At 39.8% G+C, this 21431-nt stretch overlaps 1 protein-coding gene and 1 pseudogene across 1 annotated transcript in view; one reads left to right on the top strand and one right to left on the bottom strand.

Annotated features, from left to right (window-relative positions):
• Positions 1 to 21431, bottom strand: part of AVEN (apoptosis and caspase activation inhibitor) — a 192784-nt gene that overhangs the window by 109329 nt on the left and 62024 nt on the right.
• Positions 4689 to 19789, top strand: LOC100516919 (annotated as a pseudogene).

Raw genomic sequence — 21431 nt, 5'->3', positions numbered from 1 at the left:
ATATGCTGCGGGAGCAGCCCAAGAAATAGCAAAAAGACAAAAAAAAAAAAAAAAGTTACAAGGTACTCCTCTAGCCAAATGAGTCCACAAGCCCGCAAAAGCTCAATTCACTTCCTGCCGAATGACAAGCACCTCGAGTCTCCATAATAGGACTAGGGAAAATTGAAATTATTCATCTACTCCCAAGTAGGAGGGAAAAGGTACTTACATACCCAATTAAGGTCACCTGAGAACAAGCCAAGCAAACCAAGATGGCAGAAGAAAACAGAGGTGGGGGCTACTTCCTAAGTTCTAGGACCAGGTCTACTATTAAAGTATCACAGTGACAATTAATATAAAATAATTACAAGAAGAAATTATTTAGGAAAAGACCAGGGTAGCCTACGCAGGAGGGAAGTTTGATAGACAGACTTCAAAGTTAAACTTTATCTTAACTGAGGAGGAGGCTTCTATTCTTCAGAGAACTCACTCTCCCCTCCATCTATAAGGCCAGATAAGACTGATGCCAGCCATCATCATTTCCCAAATACCTACCACACACAACTCAATATTCTCCATTCAAGCAAGCACAGTTCTAGAGCTCAAAAATCCATTCAACTTGAACAGCAAGATCTCTAAATCACCCAGGGTGAACGTGGCTGTAGTAACAAAAGATGGATTTTAGAACCAAATTCTCTCTGGCCTAACTTTAGAAATCAGAGTCTGTACAAAGAAGGCTATAAGATAACAGCAGGGGGGAGGGAGGATGATTAATATAATTTGCAGCTAGAAAAATGCCACTTCTGTTTTCCACATCAAAAAAGACAAAAATTCATTCTAGTTTTCCAGGGTACAGATGGAAGAAGTTGGAAGAGGCAAAACGCTGAGAACACAACAAAAATACCTTGCAATCTACTCCCTGAACAATTAGAAGATGACTCCTAAATTTAAACTACTTTTATCTCTGTAGATACTTGCCCATAATTGGTAACACCTGTAGTATTTGTTGGTTCAAGGGAAATGTGAAATTAAGTCTCATTCACTGCAATTTCAGTATTTCTTCTCTTTCCGAGTCAGACATCAACACACTCAATGGAAAAAAATTACAATGAATCTCTGAAATGATATGAAACAGCATAAATAATGAAATAGTATCAACTCTTTTTTTAAATTGCTCCCAAACAGCACAAATAGAAAAAGAGTAAACATGCATTAGGGTTTTGCGTAACAACTCAATTTTACCTATTTCTCTGAGACAGTGGAACTGGATATGGAGATCAAACTGTCCAACTGAGGAAAACAATACAGACAAAAATGTCAAGCGGTAACCATATTTGAGTATCTAACATGACACTACAGGAAGACAGCTACGTACACCAAGAATGCCATGTTTAAATGACCACAGTCCACCAGGATCTGAAAAGAAAAACCAAGTATCCCAGGATTAGAAAACAAGACTTCTCCATCTACTTCTGGTCTCACAAACTCAACTCTTAACTAAGATGACTAACACCGGAGTTATCCGTCTCACCCTTGTTCAATCATTAGATTGTGTACACAGACAAGTCTCTGAAAAGACCACTGCCAAGCATCAGATGGTTATCTTTCTACAACCTTGTACTGAAAAGGATACAAAACATCTTGGATAGTGATTACCTGCCCAAAAATTCAATACAAAATGATCAGCCTACCTTACAGATCCCAAAAAGAATAGTAATCATTTAACACCATTGCCTTTTTTTTCTTTCTTTCTTTCTAAACAGCACCTAAAGGCTTGCCCCTCAGAAAATCATCAAGGATCCAGGCTGATCAGCATTCAAAGTACTCAATTAAGGTTTATCTTTTTGCTAAAGCTTTTGCCTTAGTGACTCAAAGAGACAGCTGAAATATACTTGAGTAAAGGATTAAACTTTTTTTTTTTTAATTCTAGACAGCAACCAAATTGTAAGAAGGAAAATGTAAATTAAGTTCACTTTTTGGGTTGAGCATATAATTACATTCTTTGCTAGGAATGTAAGCAGACAAGAATCTCATTAAATATTTGGTGCCCTGTTTGCCCCTAATACTTACAAAATCTGAAGGCATAATCTACAGTGTACAATGCTTAAAACCATGGAGTACTGCAGAGAATGCTAAGTCTAGACCAAAAGGTATCTCGAGTAGTCATCTTACCTAACCCTTTGTCTCTAATACTAACTAGTCATGAAAAGTGACAATAACTTCACTTTTAGAAGCAATGTGAATTTTAGAATTCCGAGAATAAGATAGGCAATGAAGCAGAAGTAATAAAAGGAGGCTAAGAAATAGGAAGGGGGGAGGGAATGGGAACTAAAAATAAAAGCGCCATTCTGTTAAACATATTACTTGCTTTTTAAACAAAATCAATCAGTAGTACTTCATCTCTCTCCTGATGAATAAATTATGTCACCTATTCCCTGGCAACCACAGAGAGCCAGAGGGGCAACTGGCCACTCTTGGCCTAGATATTCAGTAATGTAACAGAACTCACTGTAAGAGAAGCTAAGAATCACAATGAGCAACAAAAAATTACGATGTGTTTAGTCAGCATTTTCAAATATAAAGTACCCTCTGAAAATTAAATTTGAGATAACTAAAAAAAAAAAACCCTTATCTTTACATTATCTATTCAAAGTGCTAAATTCTAAAATTCATCTATTGAGTGTCTTTTTAAATTACTTTTGAAATAATTATTTGCAAAGAACAATTTGAAAAGTTTTCAAAATCTAATAAAGACATTTCCATGGAAAAGAATACAAGTTATATCAACTACACTTCAATTTAAAAATTAAATTTTTAAAAGAGAGAAAAAGAACATAGGTTACTCCTAAACCCAAGATTTAACAATAAGTTACTTCATTCATTACCATACAGTATTTCTAATAATCTAAGTACCTAATCCTCAAAACAAATCCACAGACTTTCAACAAGTAAAAAAGGAAGAGTACGAGTTCCCATCAAGGCTCAGTGGCTAACGAATCCGACTAGAAACCATGAGGTTGTGGGTTCGATCCCTAGCCTTGCTCAGTGGGTTAAGGATCCGGTGTTGCCATGAGCTGTGGTGTGTATTCCGAGTTGCTGTAGCGGTGGTGCAGGCCGGCAGCTACAGCTCTGATTCCACCCCTAGCCTGGGAACCTCCATATGCCACGGGTGCAGCCCTAGAAAAGACCAAAAAAATAAATAAATAAAATAAAACTACTTTAAAAAAAAAAAAAAAAGGAAGAGTATTAGCTCTTAATCCTTTCTTAAATAAAAACGTTGGGCAGTGGGTCAAGAATCCCAACTGCAGGAATTCCCACTGTGGCTCAGCGGAAACAAACCCAACTAGTATCCATGAGAATGTGGGTTTGCTCCCTGGTCTCACTCAGTGGGTTAATGACCTGGCGTTAACACAAGCTGTGGTGTAGGTCGAAGATGCAGCTCCCATAAGGATCCGGCATGGCTGTGGCTGTGGTGTAGGCAGGCAGTTGGAGTTCCATTTGGACCCCTAGCCTGGGAACTTTCATATGCAGCAGATGTGGCCCTTAAAAAAAAAAAGAAAGAAAGAAAGAATCCTGACTGCAGCAGCTCGGGGGTCACTGCAGAGGTACAGGTTCCAACCCCAGCCTGGTGAAGTGGGTTAAAGGATCCAGCATTGCAGCTGTGGCTCAGATTCAATCCCTAGCCCAGGAACGTCCATATCAAAATAAAAAAAAAAGAAAAAGAAAAACAAAACATTGGGCATGATGCAACCTTTTGTAGTGACCTTGGTCAGTGACCCTCCTAGGCTACTGATACTGCAGGGCTGTTTGCCTCCACAGTCATGAACATTTTGAGCTATTGCTTTGATGTCTAGTTTCCCTGTCCTCTTCCCCGAGACACTAGTTTGCAGCTGCTACCCCTCACTATTATCAACATGTTTGCCCCCACTTTCCCTGCCCCGTTCCAATGTGATGACTACTTTTCAGCCTCCATGTCTCTGTTCCTGCTGTTCCCTCAACCCCAACACCCTTCTCCAACACTACACAGCCACCCTCTTGCCAACAACAGTCTCCAAACTTTCTGACGTCTGTCGGTCTGATCGCTAAAAATATGCATTTCCGTTCAATTTTAATTTGCATTTCTCTTATCATGAGTGGGTTGAGCATCTTTTCACATGTTTAAGAGCCATTTGCATTTCATTTTCTGTGAACAGTCTGCTCATAGCCTTTGCCCATTTTTAATAAGGTTGTTAAAACTCATTATACTTATACTGGAAATTAGTTCTCTGTAATATGAGTTATGATCCTCCCCCCAACCCCCACCCCCATCAACATCATCGTTTGTCTTTTGACTTTGGTTATGGTTTTTGCCATGCAGAAATTCTTAATTTTTATATGATTAAATTTAACAGTCTTTTATGGTTTCTGGATTTTGTGTGATATTGAGAAAGACCTTCCCCATTCTGACATTAGAGAAGAATTTGTCAGTGATTTGTTCTAACATTTTTATGGATGTTTTTACACGAAAAATTCTGACCCATGTAGACTTTATCCCATTATATGGTTTGAGGTCTGAATCCCACTTTTTTCCCAGATGGTGACTCCATTTGGACCAACATCCTTGACTGACAAAGCCATCTTTTTCCCAGTGATATGAAATGCTTCAAGTTTGGGGGGGTTGGGATATTTCCTTATGTCACAATTCTTTGGTGCTAAGGATTTCTAGAACAATGACAGCAGGTAAACCAGAATCAAGAGCAATTTAGACTTAAAGTGCTACCTTATACCTTCTTCAAGTACAAGAATTTACCTGTGAGCTCCTTCAGGCAGGTATGAGGACCCATGTACCTTTATAAGACTGGCACACAACTGCCTAACGAACATCCTTTGAATGACTAGTGATCTATGTTTCTTAAAACAAAGTATACATTTACATTAATTTAGGATTTGGAGACGATTGCATCACTGTTGATTACCTGCATGCACATCCCAAAGGGCAATTTTGCCCAACTCCCCTGTCTACCCTAGTCCTTTCTTCTATGACAAAATCCTTCAGTCTAGTCAAAATCTAGTAACCTCTCTAGAGTCAATTAATGTTTAATCACAATTCAACTAGTTACCTTACAACCACTATAGAAAATGAGTTGACAGTTTCTTAGAAAACCGAACATAAATCTACCTCATGACCCAACAATTTTACTCCTAGATATTTACCCAAGAAAAATAAGTTACAAAAAGATTTGTACATAAATGCTCATATAAGATTTGTTCATAATAGCCAAAAAAAACTAAAACACATGTCAAAACAGGTCTTTTTTTATTTTATTTATTTATTTATTTATTTATTGTCTTTTTGCTATTTCTTTGGGCCGCTCCTGCGGCATATGGAGGTTCCCAGGCTAGGGGTCGAATCGGAGCTGTAGCTGCCAGCCTACGCCGGAGCCACAGCAACACGGGATCCGAGCCACGTCTGCAACCTACACCACAGCTCACGGCAACACCGGATCGTTAACCCACTGAGCAAGGGCAGGGATCGAACCCACAACCTCATGGTTCCTAGTCGGATTCGTTAACCACTGCGCCACGACGGGAACTCCTCAAAACAGGTCTTATAAACAACACTAATCAGCAATAAAAAGTCATAAACTGGAGTTCCCATTGTGGCTCAGCAGTAATGAACCCATCTAGTATCCATGAGGACTCAGTTCGATCCCTGCCCTCATTCAGTGGGCTAAGGATCTGGTGTTGCCATGGGCTGTGGTAGAGGTTACAGACCCGGCTTGGATCAGGTGTTGCTGTGGTGTAGGCTGGCAGCTGCAGCTGAGAGTCAGCCCCTAGCCTGAGAGCATCCATATACCAGGGTGTAGCCCTAAAAGAAAAAAAAAAAAAAAAAAAGACTGAACTATATGTAAATAGGTAAACCTCAAATCATTACACTACACTGTATGTAATGTAGTGTAAAAAAAAAAAAAGAAAAAAGAAAAAAACAGCCAGACCTAAGAGAACATACTATATAATTAAATCCATATGCCATCCAAGGAAAGGTAAACTAATCATGATGATAGGGATCAAACCACGACTCTCTGGGGCGTGAAGAAGAGAGGAGAAAAGGCCTTTCTGGAGTGATGCTAATTTTTTATATCATGCTTTTCAAAGTCCTGGCCCTGAACCAGCAGGCCTGGGGGTGGTTAGAAATGTCAATTCTCAAGTCTCAGCCCCAGACCTACCGAATCTGAAACTCTGGGGGTGGGTCCAACACACCCTCTAGGTGTTTCCGATGCTCCCTAAAGACTAAGAACCACCACTTTTCTGTATCTTATTTGTCAAGGTGATTACACAGGTGTATACAATTGTCAAAGCTCATTTAAAAGTTCACCTGGGTTCTGAGCACGTTACAAGCAAATTCTAACTCAATTTTCAGAATTTGGATATAATTCTTTAAATATTATCTTTAACCCAAATCTATTTCCTCCTCCTGTTTTCCGAATCTTGATACTTGGCAAAACAATCCACCTACAAGCGTGAATGAAAAAACTCCCCCTCCTTCCCTCTTTGCAGTCAATCACCACATCTGGGAAATTTACCTCTGAACACCTCTCCCCTTCAATTCTTACCCTCCATTTTCTTTAGTATTTCTAACCCCACACCCTAGTTCAACAGACACCCTCATTTTTTACCTCAACACCTCAAACTTTGTCCAATTCAGTCTCTAAATTGCCAAAACTACTTCTCTATGTCAGCTCAGTGTTACCTTGCTGCTTGTATCAAGACCATGACATGACTCCCATCTTTCTAGGGCATAAGTCTACACCGAAAACCTCTGACAACCTGGTCGCAGCCCAATATATCCAGTCTCGCCCCAACCATTGGCCCCTTGGAGCTTACACGCTGACACTGCACCAGCCTCAGCACAGTCAAGATTCTCCTAATTTGCCATGTTCTTGCCTCCAAATTCTTCATTCACACTGCTTCTCAAATTCTAAAACGCCATCTCTCCCACTTCCCCAGCCGGTGTAATTAATCTTAGCAACCAATTAAAATCCAGCTGAAATATCACCGCTTTTGTAAAAGTTCCCTATCATCATGCTGCAGACAGAATTATTTGTTTCCTTCTGTGCTTACATTTTCCTACTTCACACAATGTATCTATCGATGCCTCACTTTTTTTCATGCACATTTCAGTCTTCAAGTCAGTTGTTCTAGGTAATCTCCTACCACTCCACTACTTACCACCTTTCAATGGGTCTCTTATTACCTACTCCCTCTAATACTAAAGCAAAGCAATGGCCCCAAGCACCAAGCTCTCTTGAGTTTCCAGACTCTTTGCTAGTTCTTCTTCCTCCCTTGGCAAGAATACCCTCCCTCCCCTCGCCACTTCCTCCCTCCTAGTGAGAGGGGAAGGCTGGGAGTCAAACTACAACAAACCAGCAACAGGTCATCAGGTCTAAGAACTATAAATAGGCAACCAAGAAGATCAGAGCCAAGAAAATTTGAGTCAGAGCAAGAAGGAAGAGGCTAGAGTGGGTCTCTCCCCAGCAAGTGTTGGATAAATGGGTAAAGCCTACTGTCTACCCTGGAGAAGCCCCCTTAGTAGAGACTGGACAGACATAAACAAATTTTTACAATGCAATGTGTAAGAGATGAATGCTGTTATACAAGAAAGGACACATGTCAGTGATACAAAGAGATATTTAAATAAATTAAAGCTATGTCCTTGTGAGATTTAACCAAAGGTCCAGGAGACCGCTAAGCACAGGTATGTTGAACTCCAATACCAAGAGTGCTGTGGTGGATTAACTACCAAATTCCTGCTGAATTATTAGCCCTCAGGCATTTACCCCTACAGAGCCTCAATTTCCTCACTATAAAATAAGAGCACTTAACCAGATATGGAGGTTTCTTTTAGCAATAAAATATTCACAAAAGCTGCGTTCTAGACACTGAATATGTGGACTCTGTCAACATGAGGGGAGAGCAAAATGACTTTGGGGCACTCCGCTAGATGGGAAAATAAAATCGATTGATGGGATTTTTATTTGTCCCATCAGTGAACATGACGTTGAATTTTAAAATCCTGAAAATTGCAGCTTATAATGGGATCTGCTGACACAACCTTAACCATCCGAGCAAATGCACCACCATAATCAGGTTGTTATGGCAACTAGAATACTTGGATTAAAAAGAGGAAGAGAGCGTGTGTGTGTGTGTGTGTGTCTCTCAGATTTTCTTCCCACTCCCATTAGAAATATTTTATATGTTTTACATGTAATCTCCAACTACATTTTCCACTTAGCGCACAAGCCTCTTGTCAATGTCTTGGGTTAACAAGAAAAAGAAAATGGGCTTCTTAAAATGGATTCTTCTGGAGGAGTTCAGAGAACACTGCACCCATGTACCCCCCACCCCCAGCCCCTGACACACCTCCTCTAGAAAACCTCCCTGATCTCTCCAGATGAAATTAACTCCTCAGGCATGCAAGCCCATTTTATCACCTATTCTACAGCCACTTTAGTAACTATCACTTTAAGGACAACACCATTCATTTACATGCTTATCTCCCTCACTCCCGGTCAGCCACCTGGAATAGTTTATCCTTGGTCACCCTTACACATCTAGCCTGGGATGATGCAGATATTTTAGGTGCTCAACGGCTCCACTGAGGAGTAAAGTATCAATCCTACCAAATTATAAACAGAAAAGATCTCTATAAAACACCACAACTGGAGATCCCGTCGTGGCTCAGTAGTTAACAAACCGGACTAGTTTCCATGAGGATGCGGGTTCGATCCCTGACCTTGCTCAATGGGTTACAGATCCGGCTTTGCCGTGAGCTGTGGTGTAGGTCACAGACACAGCTCAGATCCCGAGTGGCTGTGGTAAAAGCCGGCAGCTGCAGCTCTAATTCAACCCCTAGCTTGGGAAACCTCCATATGCCATGAGTGCAGCTACAAAAAGCAAATAACAATAATGACAGGACAACTATTTTTACCTTTATAAAACATGTTTCTTGTAAAAAAAAATTTCTTATCTCTTATTATGCATAAGAATTCCTCTTATGAGAGAAATGTAGAAGTAAATGGTCTGTCTCGTGGAGAGAACTACAGGCTGGCATTCCAGTTCCTGGGGTTCTACTATTCTAACATAGCTACTGTTAACCAGTTGCAAGATTTGCATCCCTGAGGTAATACCAACCTCTCGGATGCTCAGCACTCTCATCCAGAAAATGAGGCAGCTGGACCAACTGAGGAGAGCCCTTCCTATGAGCCAGTTCAAAAGAGGAATCAAGAAGCATTAGGAGTTCCCGTCGTGGCGCAGTGGTTAACAAATCTGACTAGGAACCATGAGGGTGTGGGTTCAATCCCTGGCATTGCTCAGTGAGTTAGGGATCCAGCGTGGCCATGAGCTGTGGTGTAGGTTGCAGATGCGGCCTGGATCCTGCATTGCTGTGGTGTAGGCCAGCAGCTACAGCTCCGATTAGACCCCTAGCCTGGAAACCCCCCATATGCCGAGGGAGCGGCCCTAGAAAAGGCAAAAAGACAAAAAAAAAAAAAAAAAAAGAAGAAAAAAAGAAACATTAGAGGAATCTGCATGTGTCAAACACCATTCACAGAAGTTTGTGTTTTTTTAATTATTCTCAACCAGGTAGGGGTGGGGATGGAACTCCACGTGGGCGTACTTACTCCCAGAGTGGCTTTTTCAAGCCACGCCCCCTACAGAGATACTGATTTATCAATTCCTTTCCTACCTCCCTGGAATACCTGCAAGAAAAGAAGTTACCATGAGTATGTGTTACATGTAACTAGTGGGGACAAGAAGAAAAAAAAAAAAAAAAAAAAAAAAGAGGTTAACAACCATGATTTTGAAACAGGAAAAGATTTACAAAGATAACATAGAGGAATACATTGATTCCCACATATAAAGACTGTTCTTTCACATGCTCCAAGTGTTTAAGAAGGTTAAGACTTGTCAGATCCACAGCCCAGCTTGTTCAACAGGCCCTGTGTTGGTCTTCCCCTTCCCAAAGCTGCTCCTCGTCAAGCTTCCCCAGTCTCCGCGAAGGGTATCTCCACCCAGTTACTCAAGCCAGACTATTGAGGGTTGTTCTCAACACTTCACATCACTCCCCAGTTCATCAGCAAGCTCTCCTTCACATGTCCAAAATGTTCTTTTAATCTAGCCACCTCTTTCCTTTTCCACTGTTACTCCCTTAGTCTAAGGAACTGTTATGGGCTGAATGTTTGTTCAATTCACATGCTGAACCCTTCATCTCCGATATGATCATACTAGGAAGTAGGGCCTTCGGGGGTAATTAGGTTCAGATGAGCTTGTGGGAGTAGAGCTCCCATGATGGGATTCGGGCCCTTATGAGAAGAGGGAGAGATGTCAGAGCTTCCTCTCTTGGTTATGTCAGGACACAGCAAGAAGGGAGCATCTGCAAGACAGGAAGAGGGCCCTCACTGGAACCTGACCATGCTGGCACCTTGAACTTGGACTTGCCAGCCCGTGGGACAGTGAGAAACAAACACCTGTAGATTAAGCCACCTATCTACGGTACTTGGTTATTGCAGCCCGTGCTGACTAAGACAGGAACCATCATATTTTGCCTAGATCATCACAATCATCTCCTTCCTGGTCTACCAATTGCTTCCATGCCATAAAGAACTCACAGGGTTTTTTTTGGGGAAAAAAAAAAAAAGACATAGTAAATCATGGAATGCCCCTGCTTAAAACCTTCCTACAACCCCTCATCTTAGCGCACATCATCACATAGCCGTTACGTTATTTTCCACTTATTTGTGCCCACACTAAAATGCATCTACATTACTCACTCAGAGTCTCACCCTGGAATGTATCCCTGACAAATTTTTTACTACCTAATCTTGCGGCTTTCCTCTTATCCTCTGTCTTTCAACTCATCTACAAAAATGTAAAATGAAGATTGTCTCAACTCTAGAGGATCCCCACAGCTCCTCCCAAGAATCAACGTCTTTTCCTATAGCTCTTGCTATTCATTTAAAGGTTCCCAAGGTTATTTATATAGTCAGTCATTTATTAAGGGTTTCAAATAGATTTTAAGTTTTTTTCAAAATATATTTTAATCTAAAACATAACCCCCCTGTTCCTATTCATCCATATAGTTATTTACTTCTGAAACTGAGCTACTTTTTCTTCAATAATTGGTCATTCAAGTAGTCAAGGATTCCGCACATTTAAAAATAGAAAGTTACTAATCTATAATTTTCATAATTCCCCCTGGAACTTTTGTTACAGGTAAAATACTAACAAGCTGCCAAGCTTTCTATACCATCACTGTTTACATAGAAATGTTTTGTTTAGTACTCTCCCAGTTTTCACTCTTAATTTCTTTTAAAACTCCCAAATGCCATTTATTTCAAACCGTTTATCCACATGAATAACTGAATCACAATTCTGGTCTTCCTACTCAGGAATGGATAACACTCACAATAACAACTCCAGTTAAACATCCCATTTGAACAAAAACTCTAAAACTTATTGTATAGGGAGTTCCCGTCGTGGCGCAGTGGTTAACAAATCCGACTAGGAACCAAGAAGTTTCGGGTTCCATCCCCGGCCTTGCTCAGGGGGTTAAGGATCCTGAGTTGCCGTGAGCTGTGGTGTAGGTCGCAGACGAGGCTCGGATCCCGCATTGCTGTGCCTCTGGTGTAGGCTGGTGTCTACACCTCCGATTCGACCCCTAGCCTGGGACCCTCCATATGCTGTGGGAAGCGGCCCTAGAAAAAAGCAAAAAGACAAATAAATAAAACTTATTGTGTAAAATGGATTGTTAGACTAAATTCTCTGAAGTCCTTCCAGTACTAAAATTAAGTCCCATCTTCATAATAACTGCTGACTTGTCATCTGTGTGGCAGACACTGTACTGGGTTCTGCTCATGGTCACTCAGAATAAGTCTACACACACATTACTGAGAGGTTTCTCCGTGTAACCACTCTTAACACAAGAAATGCAAACAGGACACAGACCCTTTCTAAAAAATGTCCCTAGTATAAATCAGAGTGGAAATGGAAGATCTCAAATTGTGGGGTGTACCCTATTCCCAAGGCTGACTCTTGTATGAAGTGATTCCCTAAAGACTAGATGCCTAGAGCCACTGAGATGGGCATGAATCGGCCTTCTCAAGTGTGGTCTGGAGACCTCTAGTGGTCAGCCATTCACCAGGAAAAGGCAAAAATCTGAAGGGGGCGCTGATTGGCAAGGGCCAAACACCAGGACACAAATTAAGGCCAAGCTAAGGGACACAAGTGAGTGGAATAATGAACTGAAGAAGTCTAAAAGTGAAACATAAAACAAATCCAAAGACAATAAACATGCAATTGGTAAATCTGAATATGCTACATATGAGGAATTGTTTCCCATCAATTTTGTGGTAAAGTACAAATCTAATGCATATCTCTCATATACCACATTTTCAAATTTTTTAAGTAAACATAAATCAGTAGTATTCTAAAAACATACTGCTATTTGAGAGTCTATAAAGGAATATATAGTTTTAGAAAGAAAAAAAATCACTCTTTATAAATGTTAAACATGGAAGCTACAAAGGAAACATTCCCTCTATATTAAATTCACTGTCTTTTTCCCAAAGCCCGTATGATCCAGAAATCCCAGTGCTGGGCATGTATCTGGAGAAAACCGTAATTTGAAAAGACGCACACACCCCAGTGCTCATTGCAGCACTCTTTACAACAGCCAAGATACAGAAACAACCTAAATATCCATCGACAGAGGAAGAAATAAAGAAGATGTGGTACATACAAAATGGAGTATCACTCAGTCATAAAAAAGAATGAAACAATGCCATTTGCAGCAACATGAATGACCTATCATACTGAGTGAAGCCAGTCAGACAGAGGAAGACAAATATATGTTATCACATGTATGTAGGATCTAATTTTTAAAATGACACAAATGAACATATTTAAAAAACAAACTCAGATTTCAAAACCAACCAATTTTATGGTTACCATAGGGGAAACCATAGGGGAGAGGGAGCAGTTAGGAGGATAGGAATAACATATACATACTACTGGATGAAATAGTTAATTAGTAAGAACCTACTGTATATAGCCCAGGGAAATCTACTCAATAGTTCGTAATACCTATATGGGGAAAAAAGAATATACAACTGATTCTAATACCTGAAACTAATAACATTGTAAGTAAACTATACTCCAATAAAATTTTAAAATTTACTGGTCCTTTTCTCAAAGACAGTCTACCTTAGGGTTATCTGTGATCTACAGAGAAACTGCAGACCTCATTTGGTAGTGCTGAAGAGGCACCACTCTCAAAACTAAACTGGGAAATTCACACTTAAAGGAAAAGGCTCCAAGATCTTTTTTCTCAATAGGGTATCTTACTGGATTCACACCACAGTTCAACAAATAACTAGCTGGGTAAACTGACCAAGTCACTTAACCCTTCCTATCTCAATTTCCTCCTTTATAAAACAGTATCTGCCTCAAAAAAAAAAATAGATGCATCATATATTCAAAGAACCTAAAGTCGTGTCATATACCTAGGAAGGAATCAAGTACAACTAATGGGCTCAAGTAATCTAGACTGACCCAGGTAAGCCAACAAAGAATTGATGTCTTTAACAAGAGCAACCAAAAAAAGCATATTTTTGAGAGAACTTGCACGATTCTACAATACTCATAAAATGCAACTTTTTTCTTAGTTTATTAACTGAAAAAAAAAATCACACTCAATTGAGATTATGAATATTTAGAACGCCCTAAAAATAAGCAGTTGCCACAGAAGTTCTGCAACACAAATCCTACTCATCTAAGAGCTGGAGAACAAAAAGTGGCTATCTTGTATTTTTTTTTTATAAAAGAAGTTCCAATTTTGCAAAGACTCAGAAACAGCTGTGAGTATACTTCTTGGTATGAACCAAACATTACTGTGAGAAAGAACTTCGTGGGGGGAAAAAAAACATTTTTTATAAATAAAACTCTTTAAAAATCTTTTTTTTCTTTTTCTTTTTTTTTTTTTTTTTGTCTTTTGTCTTTTTTGTTGTTGTTATTGTTGCTATTTCTTGGGCCGCTCCCGCGGCATATGGAGGTTCCCAGGCTAGGGGTTGAATCGGAGCTGTAGCCACCGGCCTACGCCAGAGCCACAGCAACGCGGGATCTGAGCCGCGTCTGCAACCTACACCACAGCTCACGGCAACGCCGGATCGTTAACCCACTGAGCAAGGGCAGGGACCGAACCCACAACCTCATGGTTCCTAGTCGGATTCGTTAACCACTGCGCCACGACGGGAACTCCTAAAAATCTTTGAAGACTATAAAACTTCTGAAGTTCTTCGGTCAATTTTATAGGGGAGATGGGAGAGTTTAGATTAACTTAGCAAATAAAGGGAGTCACAAAATGGGAGATGGGAGTTGAAACATCTGAACAAAAGAAAACTGTGCTTTATTATATGCACCAAGGAGAACATAAAATCCATTCTCCTGAGACTTTCCCTCCTCTTCCTGGGGGGGTGGAGAGAACAAGCCATGCACCCAACTGGGTGCACAACCCATTACATCTCTGAACAACATCGGTTCATGGAGACAATGCCTTGCCTTCCAGGCAGAAAGTCCATCCTACACAAGACAGAAGCATTTTGGCTCATATTTTTCTATTAAATGTATGTGTATAAAATGGTCATAGTTATTAACTATTTACCAGGCTTTCACATATGTAAAAAATAAACACATACTCCTTGTTGAGCAAGATTTAAGGAATAAGGCATAATTTGAGAACATAAAGAAGCACTACACAATGCAAACCACTACATTTAGAACAGATAAGCAATGAGGCCCTACTGCATAGCACAGGGAAGTATATCCAGTCTCTTGGGATAGACCACAATGGAAGATAATACAAGGAATGTATATATAATTATGGCTGGGTCACTTCGCTGTACAGCAGACACTGGCACAACATTGTAATCAACCATACATTAATAAAAAACACAAAAAAAGTACCAAAGTGACCCAGCAATCATGCCATAATACAACATTTACAGAAGACACAGTTGGGGTGTACTGTAGGGTATACCCACTGAGCCTTCCTGATCAAGAGTATTGCATAGATGTTATCAACAATACAACTAGTCATACTCCTAAGGGTTACAGAGTCAATGGAAATGGAGACCATAAGAAGACTCGATATTCCTTTAAACAAGTATGCAGCACTCAGACACCCAGAAAGAGTTCTTTGATGTTGTGGCTAATCCCATGGTAGATGACCTCATTCATGGTAAAAATGGTCTCCTTTTTTACATATGGTGTGACAAGAAGTGGAAAAACTCACAGTATGATGGTTCTCCAGGGAAAGAGGGATGCTTCCTCGCCATCCAGACATGATCTTTAACAGCACAGGGTCATTTCAAGCTACATAATATATTTTTTTTGGTCTTTTTTAGGGCTGCGCCCCTGACATACTGAAGATCCCAGGGTAGGGATTGAATGGGAGCTCCAGCTGCCGGCCTAGGCCACAGACACAGCAACATGGGATCCCAGTCACATCTGAAATCTACACCACAGCTTCATGGCAAAAAAGCAGGGCCAGGGATTGAACCCACATCCTCAGGGATACTAGTCAGGTTTGTTACCACTGAACCACAATAGGACCTCCTGTTTTTAAATGTAATAATAAGAATAGCATGGATATACAGTGTAAACTTGATGCCTTATTAGAGCAGCAGAAAAGAGAAGCCATGTGCAATCTAAAGACCCCCTCTAGCGAGTAAGTGGATTTAGAGTTTTTAGATATGATAAATGCACAAGAATTTTGCAAAGCAAAAGAATGTGATGAAGATAGTGTCTACAGTGTATTTGTCTCATATTGAAATATATAACAATTACATATATGATCTATTGGAAGAAGTGCCATTTAATCCCATAACGCCTAAACCTCCACAATCAAAATTGCTTTGTGACATTAAGAACAGGATTTGGAGTTCCCGTCGTTGCACAGCAGAAACGAATCCGACTAGGAACCATGAGGTTGTGGGTTCGATCCCTGGCCTTGCTCAGTGGGTTAGGGATCTGGCATTGCTGTGACTGTGGTGTAGGTCGGCAGCAACAGCTGCGATTAGACCCCTAGCCTGGGAACCTCCACATGCAGCTGGTGCGGCCCTAAAAGAAAGACAAAAAAAAAAAAAAAAAAAAGAACAGGATTTATAGAAGTAGAAGTAAAATCTTACTGAGGAGGCCTTTTGAAGTTTTCTAGAGAGGCCAGAAAATGTGACACATTGCTAACACACATTTGAATCATGTGTCCAGCCATTCCCATAGCATGTTCAACATTAAATTAGTTCAGGCTCCCTTGGACCTAAACGGAGACAATGTCTTACAGAAAAAAAGAAAAAAAAAATCACCATAAGCCAATTATCCTTGATTGATCTTGCTTGAAGTGAAAGAACTAACCAGACAAAAGCAGAAAGAAACAGATTACATGAAGCTGGTAACATTAACCAGTAACTAATGATGCTAAGAACATGTATGGAGGTCCCAAGAGAGAACCAAATGTATGGAACTAATATGACGGTTCCATATAGAGATTCAAAGTTAAGCCTTCTGTCCAAGAACTACTTTGATTATGAAGAAAGCTTCAAGTTATGAGATTTACAGAAGTGACCCAAGAAGTTGAGGGAGCAAGACCAAATGACAAGGCAATATGTAGTTTAACACCAGGAAGGGGATACAGAAACCAGGCCCAGGAAGGTCCAGTTGGAGATAAACCACTGGTTTCAGAAGTGGTTTTTACAGAGTTTTCCACCTTTGCCATCCTGTGAAATTTTGGATATCGATGATGAGCAGACTCTTCCCAGGTTGACGGAAGCATTAGAGAAACGACATCACCTACAACAAAAGATGATTGATGAGTTTAACAATTTTTTTTTTTTTTTAAGGGCTGCATGGAAGTTCCCAAGCTAGGGGTCTAATCAGAGCTGCAGCTGCCGGCCTACACCACACCCTTGCCAGATCCAAGCCATGTCTGAGACCTACACCACAGCTCACAGCAACACCAAATCCTTTAACCCACTGAGTGAGGCCAAGGATTGAACCTGTATACTCATGGATGCTGGTCAGGTTCTTAATCCACTGAGCCACAACAGTAACTGCAACAAGCTGTTATTTTTAAAGCTTTGTTACAAGACCCAGAATTGCCAAAGCAATCCTGAAGAACAAAAAACAATCAGGAGGCATAACTCTCCCAGACTTCAGACAATATTACAAAGCCACAGGAACCAAGACAGTGTGCTAGCGGTACCAAAACAGACATACAGACCAATGGTACAGAGCAGAGAACCCAGAAATAAACCCAGACACCTACATCAATTCCTCTTTACAGAAGGCAAGAATATAAAATGGGAAAAAGACAGTCTTTTCAGTAAGTGGTGCTGGGACAACTGGACCGTCACATGTAAATCCATGAAACAGAAACACACCCTCTCACCATGCACAAAAATAAACTCAAAATGGCTTAAAGACTTAAAATAAGATACCAAACTCCCAGAAGAGAACATAGGCAAAACATTCTCTGACATCAACCTTACAAGTGTTTTCTTAGGTCAATCTCCCAAAGAAACAGAAATAAAAGCAAAAATAAACCAATGGAACTTAAACTGACAAGCTTTTGCACAGCAAAGGAAACCATAAAAAAAAACAAAAAGAATGGGAGAAAATAGTTTCAAACGATGAAACTGACAAGGGCTTAATCTCTAAAATATATAAACACATTCACAACTCAGCAGCAAAAAAAATCAACAACCCAATGGAAAAATGGGCAAAAGACCTGAATAGACATTTCTCCAAAGAAGATATACAGATGGCCAACAAGCACAGGAGAAAATGCTCAACATCACTGATTATTAGAGAAATGCAAATCCAAGCTATGAGATACCACCTCACACCAGTCATAATGGCCATCATTAGTAAGTCCACAAATAACAAATGCTGGAGAGGGTGTGGAAAAAAGGGAACCTTCCTACACTCTTGGTGGGAATGTAATTGGTACAACCACTATGGAAAACAGTATGGAGGTACCTCAGAAAACTAAATATAGAACTACCATATGATCCAGCAATTCCACTCTTGGGCACATAACTTTCCTTGCAAAAGACACATGCACCCGTTTGTTCATTGCAGCACTATTCACAATAGCCAAGACATAGAAACAACCTAAATGTCCATCAACAGATAAATGTATTAAGAAGATGTGGTATATACACACACACACAATGGAATACTACTCAGCCATAAAAAAGAACAAAATAATGCCATTTGCAGCAACACAGATGGAACTAGAGACTCTCATACTAAGTGAAGTAAGTCAGAAAGAGAAAGACAAATAACATATGATATCACTTATATCTAGAATCTAACATACAGCACAAAACAAACCTTTCCACACAAAAGAAACTCATGGACTTAGAGAACAGATTCGTGGTTACCAAGGGGAAGGGGAGGGAGTGGGGCAGACTGGGAATCTGGGGTTAATAGATGCAAACTATTGCTTTTGGAATTGATAAGCAATGAGATCCTAAGGTATAGCAATTGGGAGCTCTATCTAATCACTTATGATGAAGCATGATCGAGAATAATGTTAGAAAAATAATATATATATCTATGTGTGACTGGGGCACTTTTCTGCATAGGAAAAAATTGACAGAACACTGTAAGCCAACTATAATGGAAAAAATAAAAATCATTTTAAAAAAATAAAGCTTTGTTGCAAAAATTTGACAATGCTTTTAAACAAAACTACATTCAAGGAAAACTAAAAGAAATAGAAAAGATGATCTTGGGACAGAAACTGGAAATAAAACAACTGGAGAAGAAAAACAAAACTTTAGAATGTAAGATTGAGATTTTAGAGAAACAACAATCTATGAAGAAGATACTAAGTGCAATCTGTAACAGGAGCTTGAAACCCAGAATCAGAAACTTCAGTGACAGTTTTCTGAGAAACCAGACTAGAAGCCAGGTTGCAAAGCATGGTGACAGAATCAACCATGAAATGGGAGAAAGAATGTGAACATCGAGTGGTGGCCAAACAGCTGGAGATGCAAAATAAAACTCCAGGTGAAAGGTGCAAAACTGCAACAACTGAAGGCTATTGTTACTGAACTCCAAACTGAAAAGCCAGAGAGACCCTCTTGGGAAGGGCATCAAGAAAAGGTTACTCAGATCTGGATCTCCATCGCCAGTACTTAACGCACCACCAATTTTCTGTGATAGACAATCTCGCTCTGTAGGAGACAGATGGGTAGATCATAAGCCTGCCTCTAAAGTGCAAACTCAGACAGTCATGCAGCCACATGTCCCTCATGGCATCACTCTATGTGCTGCAAATGAAAAGGCACTAGCTAAATGTGAGAAGTACATGCTGACCCACCAGGAACTAGCCTCCATTGGGGAGACAGAAATTAAGCTGATTAAGGGTGATGTTTATAAAACAAGGAATGGTGGACAATCAGTCCAGTTTACTGATATTGAGACTTTAAAAAACAATCACCAACTGGTCGAAAATGAAGCTCTTCCACAGTAGCACCTGCCCAACCAGACAGAACCGAGTCTGAATGGATTGACACAGAAATAAGGTGTTCTGTAGCTATGGAGATGAGAGCAGGATCTCAGCTGGAGCCTGGGTATCTGCACCATGCGCAGCCCAAGTGCAAGAAGCCATGAACTGATGGTCTCAATAACGAAAGAACATTTTCATTTGTGTTGGTGATTTCTCCAAAGCTACCTCAGAAGCAGTCTTCTGAGCCCTCTTGTAGAACTCCAGCTTTGATGAAAATCGCAGATTTCTCAGATCCATTATACAATGGCCTACATCGAAGATCCCCCCATGGCTCCAAAGATATCTATGATTTAAGAAACTTTTATACTCTATTGCCTTTCCGTATTTAGTATTAATAGAGAAAGATCCCCTTTTCTCATTGCTGAACAAACTTTTTTATAAGGCTTTTTTTTGGTGTATTTCTTGTGTACTTATAAACTATTTCATATGTGTGTTTGTCTTGGCTGATTAAGGAAGAATATATCGAGATCACGTTTTATTTTTTATTGGGATTTTTCCACCTCTTGTCTGGATTTTTCTTAAGGTTTTATAAACAAAACAAATGCTGCTATTGATTAGCTGCAAGAATGCACTTTAGACAATTCAAACTTTCAAAATGAAGATGTCAGAGACTGGCCAACACTATTTTAGGAACTTGTTCTGAATTTTGCATGTGTGTACTTTGATATTTAGATATGCCAAAAGAATTGAAATAAAAAGCACTAAGAAATAAACAATTTTTAAAACATTTCAAAGTATGCTATTGTTCACGAACCCTCCTAAAAGGACTCTGAACAGGTAGGGAAAAAATCATTTTTTAACTATCACAAGATGAAGTAAAAAGTAGATCTAAAAATGTTCATTTCATAATTTATTTATACAACTATGCAAAATTCCAACTAACTTAAGAACATCTTAAAATGAAGACCCTGGTAAATTTTTGTGTCAAGTGATGGCTTATTCCAAAGCAACAAAATACATGTGCTAAAACATATGTAAAAATATAAAAATGTAGCTTTTAAAAAGCAGCCTCTTCTCTGCTTACCCTCAGATTTATTATCTTTTAAACAGAAACCTCTTCTCTGCTTACCCTCAGATTTATGTCAGAAAACAGCTGAAAGGTTGTTTAAAAAAAAAAAAATCTTTCACAAAAATCAGGTTTTTCCCTGCTACAATTTTTTTAAACTCACAACATATTTTTCTATCTCAAAGACTTTTTAAATATTTTCCTTCCTTGGGGAAAGCTGTATCATGAGAAAACAGCTCAGCAAAATTCCTGCAAATAACACATAAGTAAAATACAGATTACTTTCTTCCAGCCAAAAGGACTAACAGAGAAAAAAAATGAACATTTTCAGAAGCATTTTTGGAGCCTTATTTCAGCTACCTCTGCGCTCAGCTCTCTTTTTTCCTCCCCAAATACGTCACTTAACTGTCTGTCAAAACAACTCTTGCCCACTCTACCTGATCACATTCCAAAGCTGCAGCTTTTCCTGGATTCACTTCTCAATGACAGGCTGCTCAGAGAGCACCTATTAAACCGAATGTGAGCATCTGCTCCTTCCTTTTTTCCTTTCAGGGCATCCTGCTGTCCATCAGAAGAAGTAATTAATGGGTTTGTTATGTATGAAAGCGTCATCCCATCAGTTTGCTGTCTGACTTGAATAGCTCACATCAGCTCTTCATTCATGCCAAGTGTGCTCACTGTCCGGAGATGATGGTAAAGCCATGCCTCCTTTTGGATTTTTCCCTCACTATTCACACAACAGTGGACCAGAACTATGTGTCACAGAAACCCAAGACAGACAGAAGAAATTAGTCCATCCTCTGTAGAAAGGAAGCTCATGGACTGTAAAGTTGGTAAAGG

Source organism: Sus scrofa, chromosome 7 (assembly GCF_000003025.6).
Source record: "Sus scrofa isolate TJ Tabasco breed Duroc chromosome 7, Sscrofa11.1, whole genome shotgun sequence".
NCBI lineage: Eukaryota > Metazoa > Chordata > Mammalia > Artiodactyla > Suidae > Sus > Sus scrofa.
Note: the sequence above shows the minus strand (reverse complement) of the source record. Positions and strands in the feature narration are given on the sequence as shown.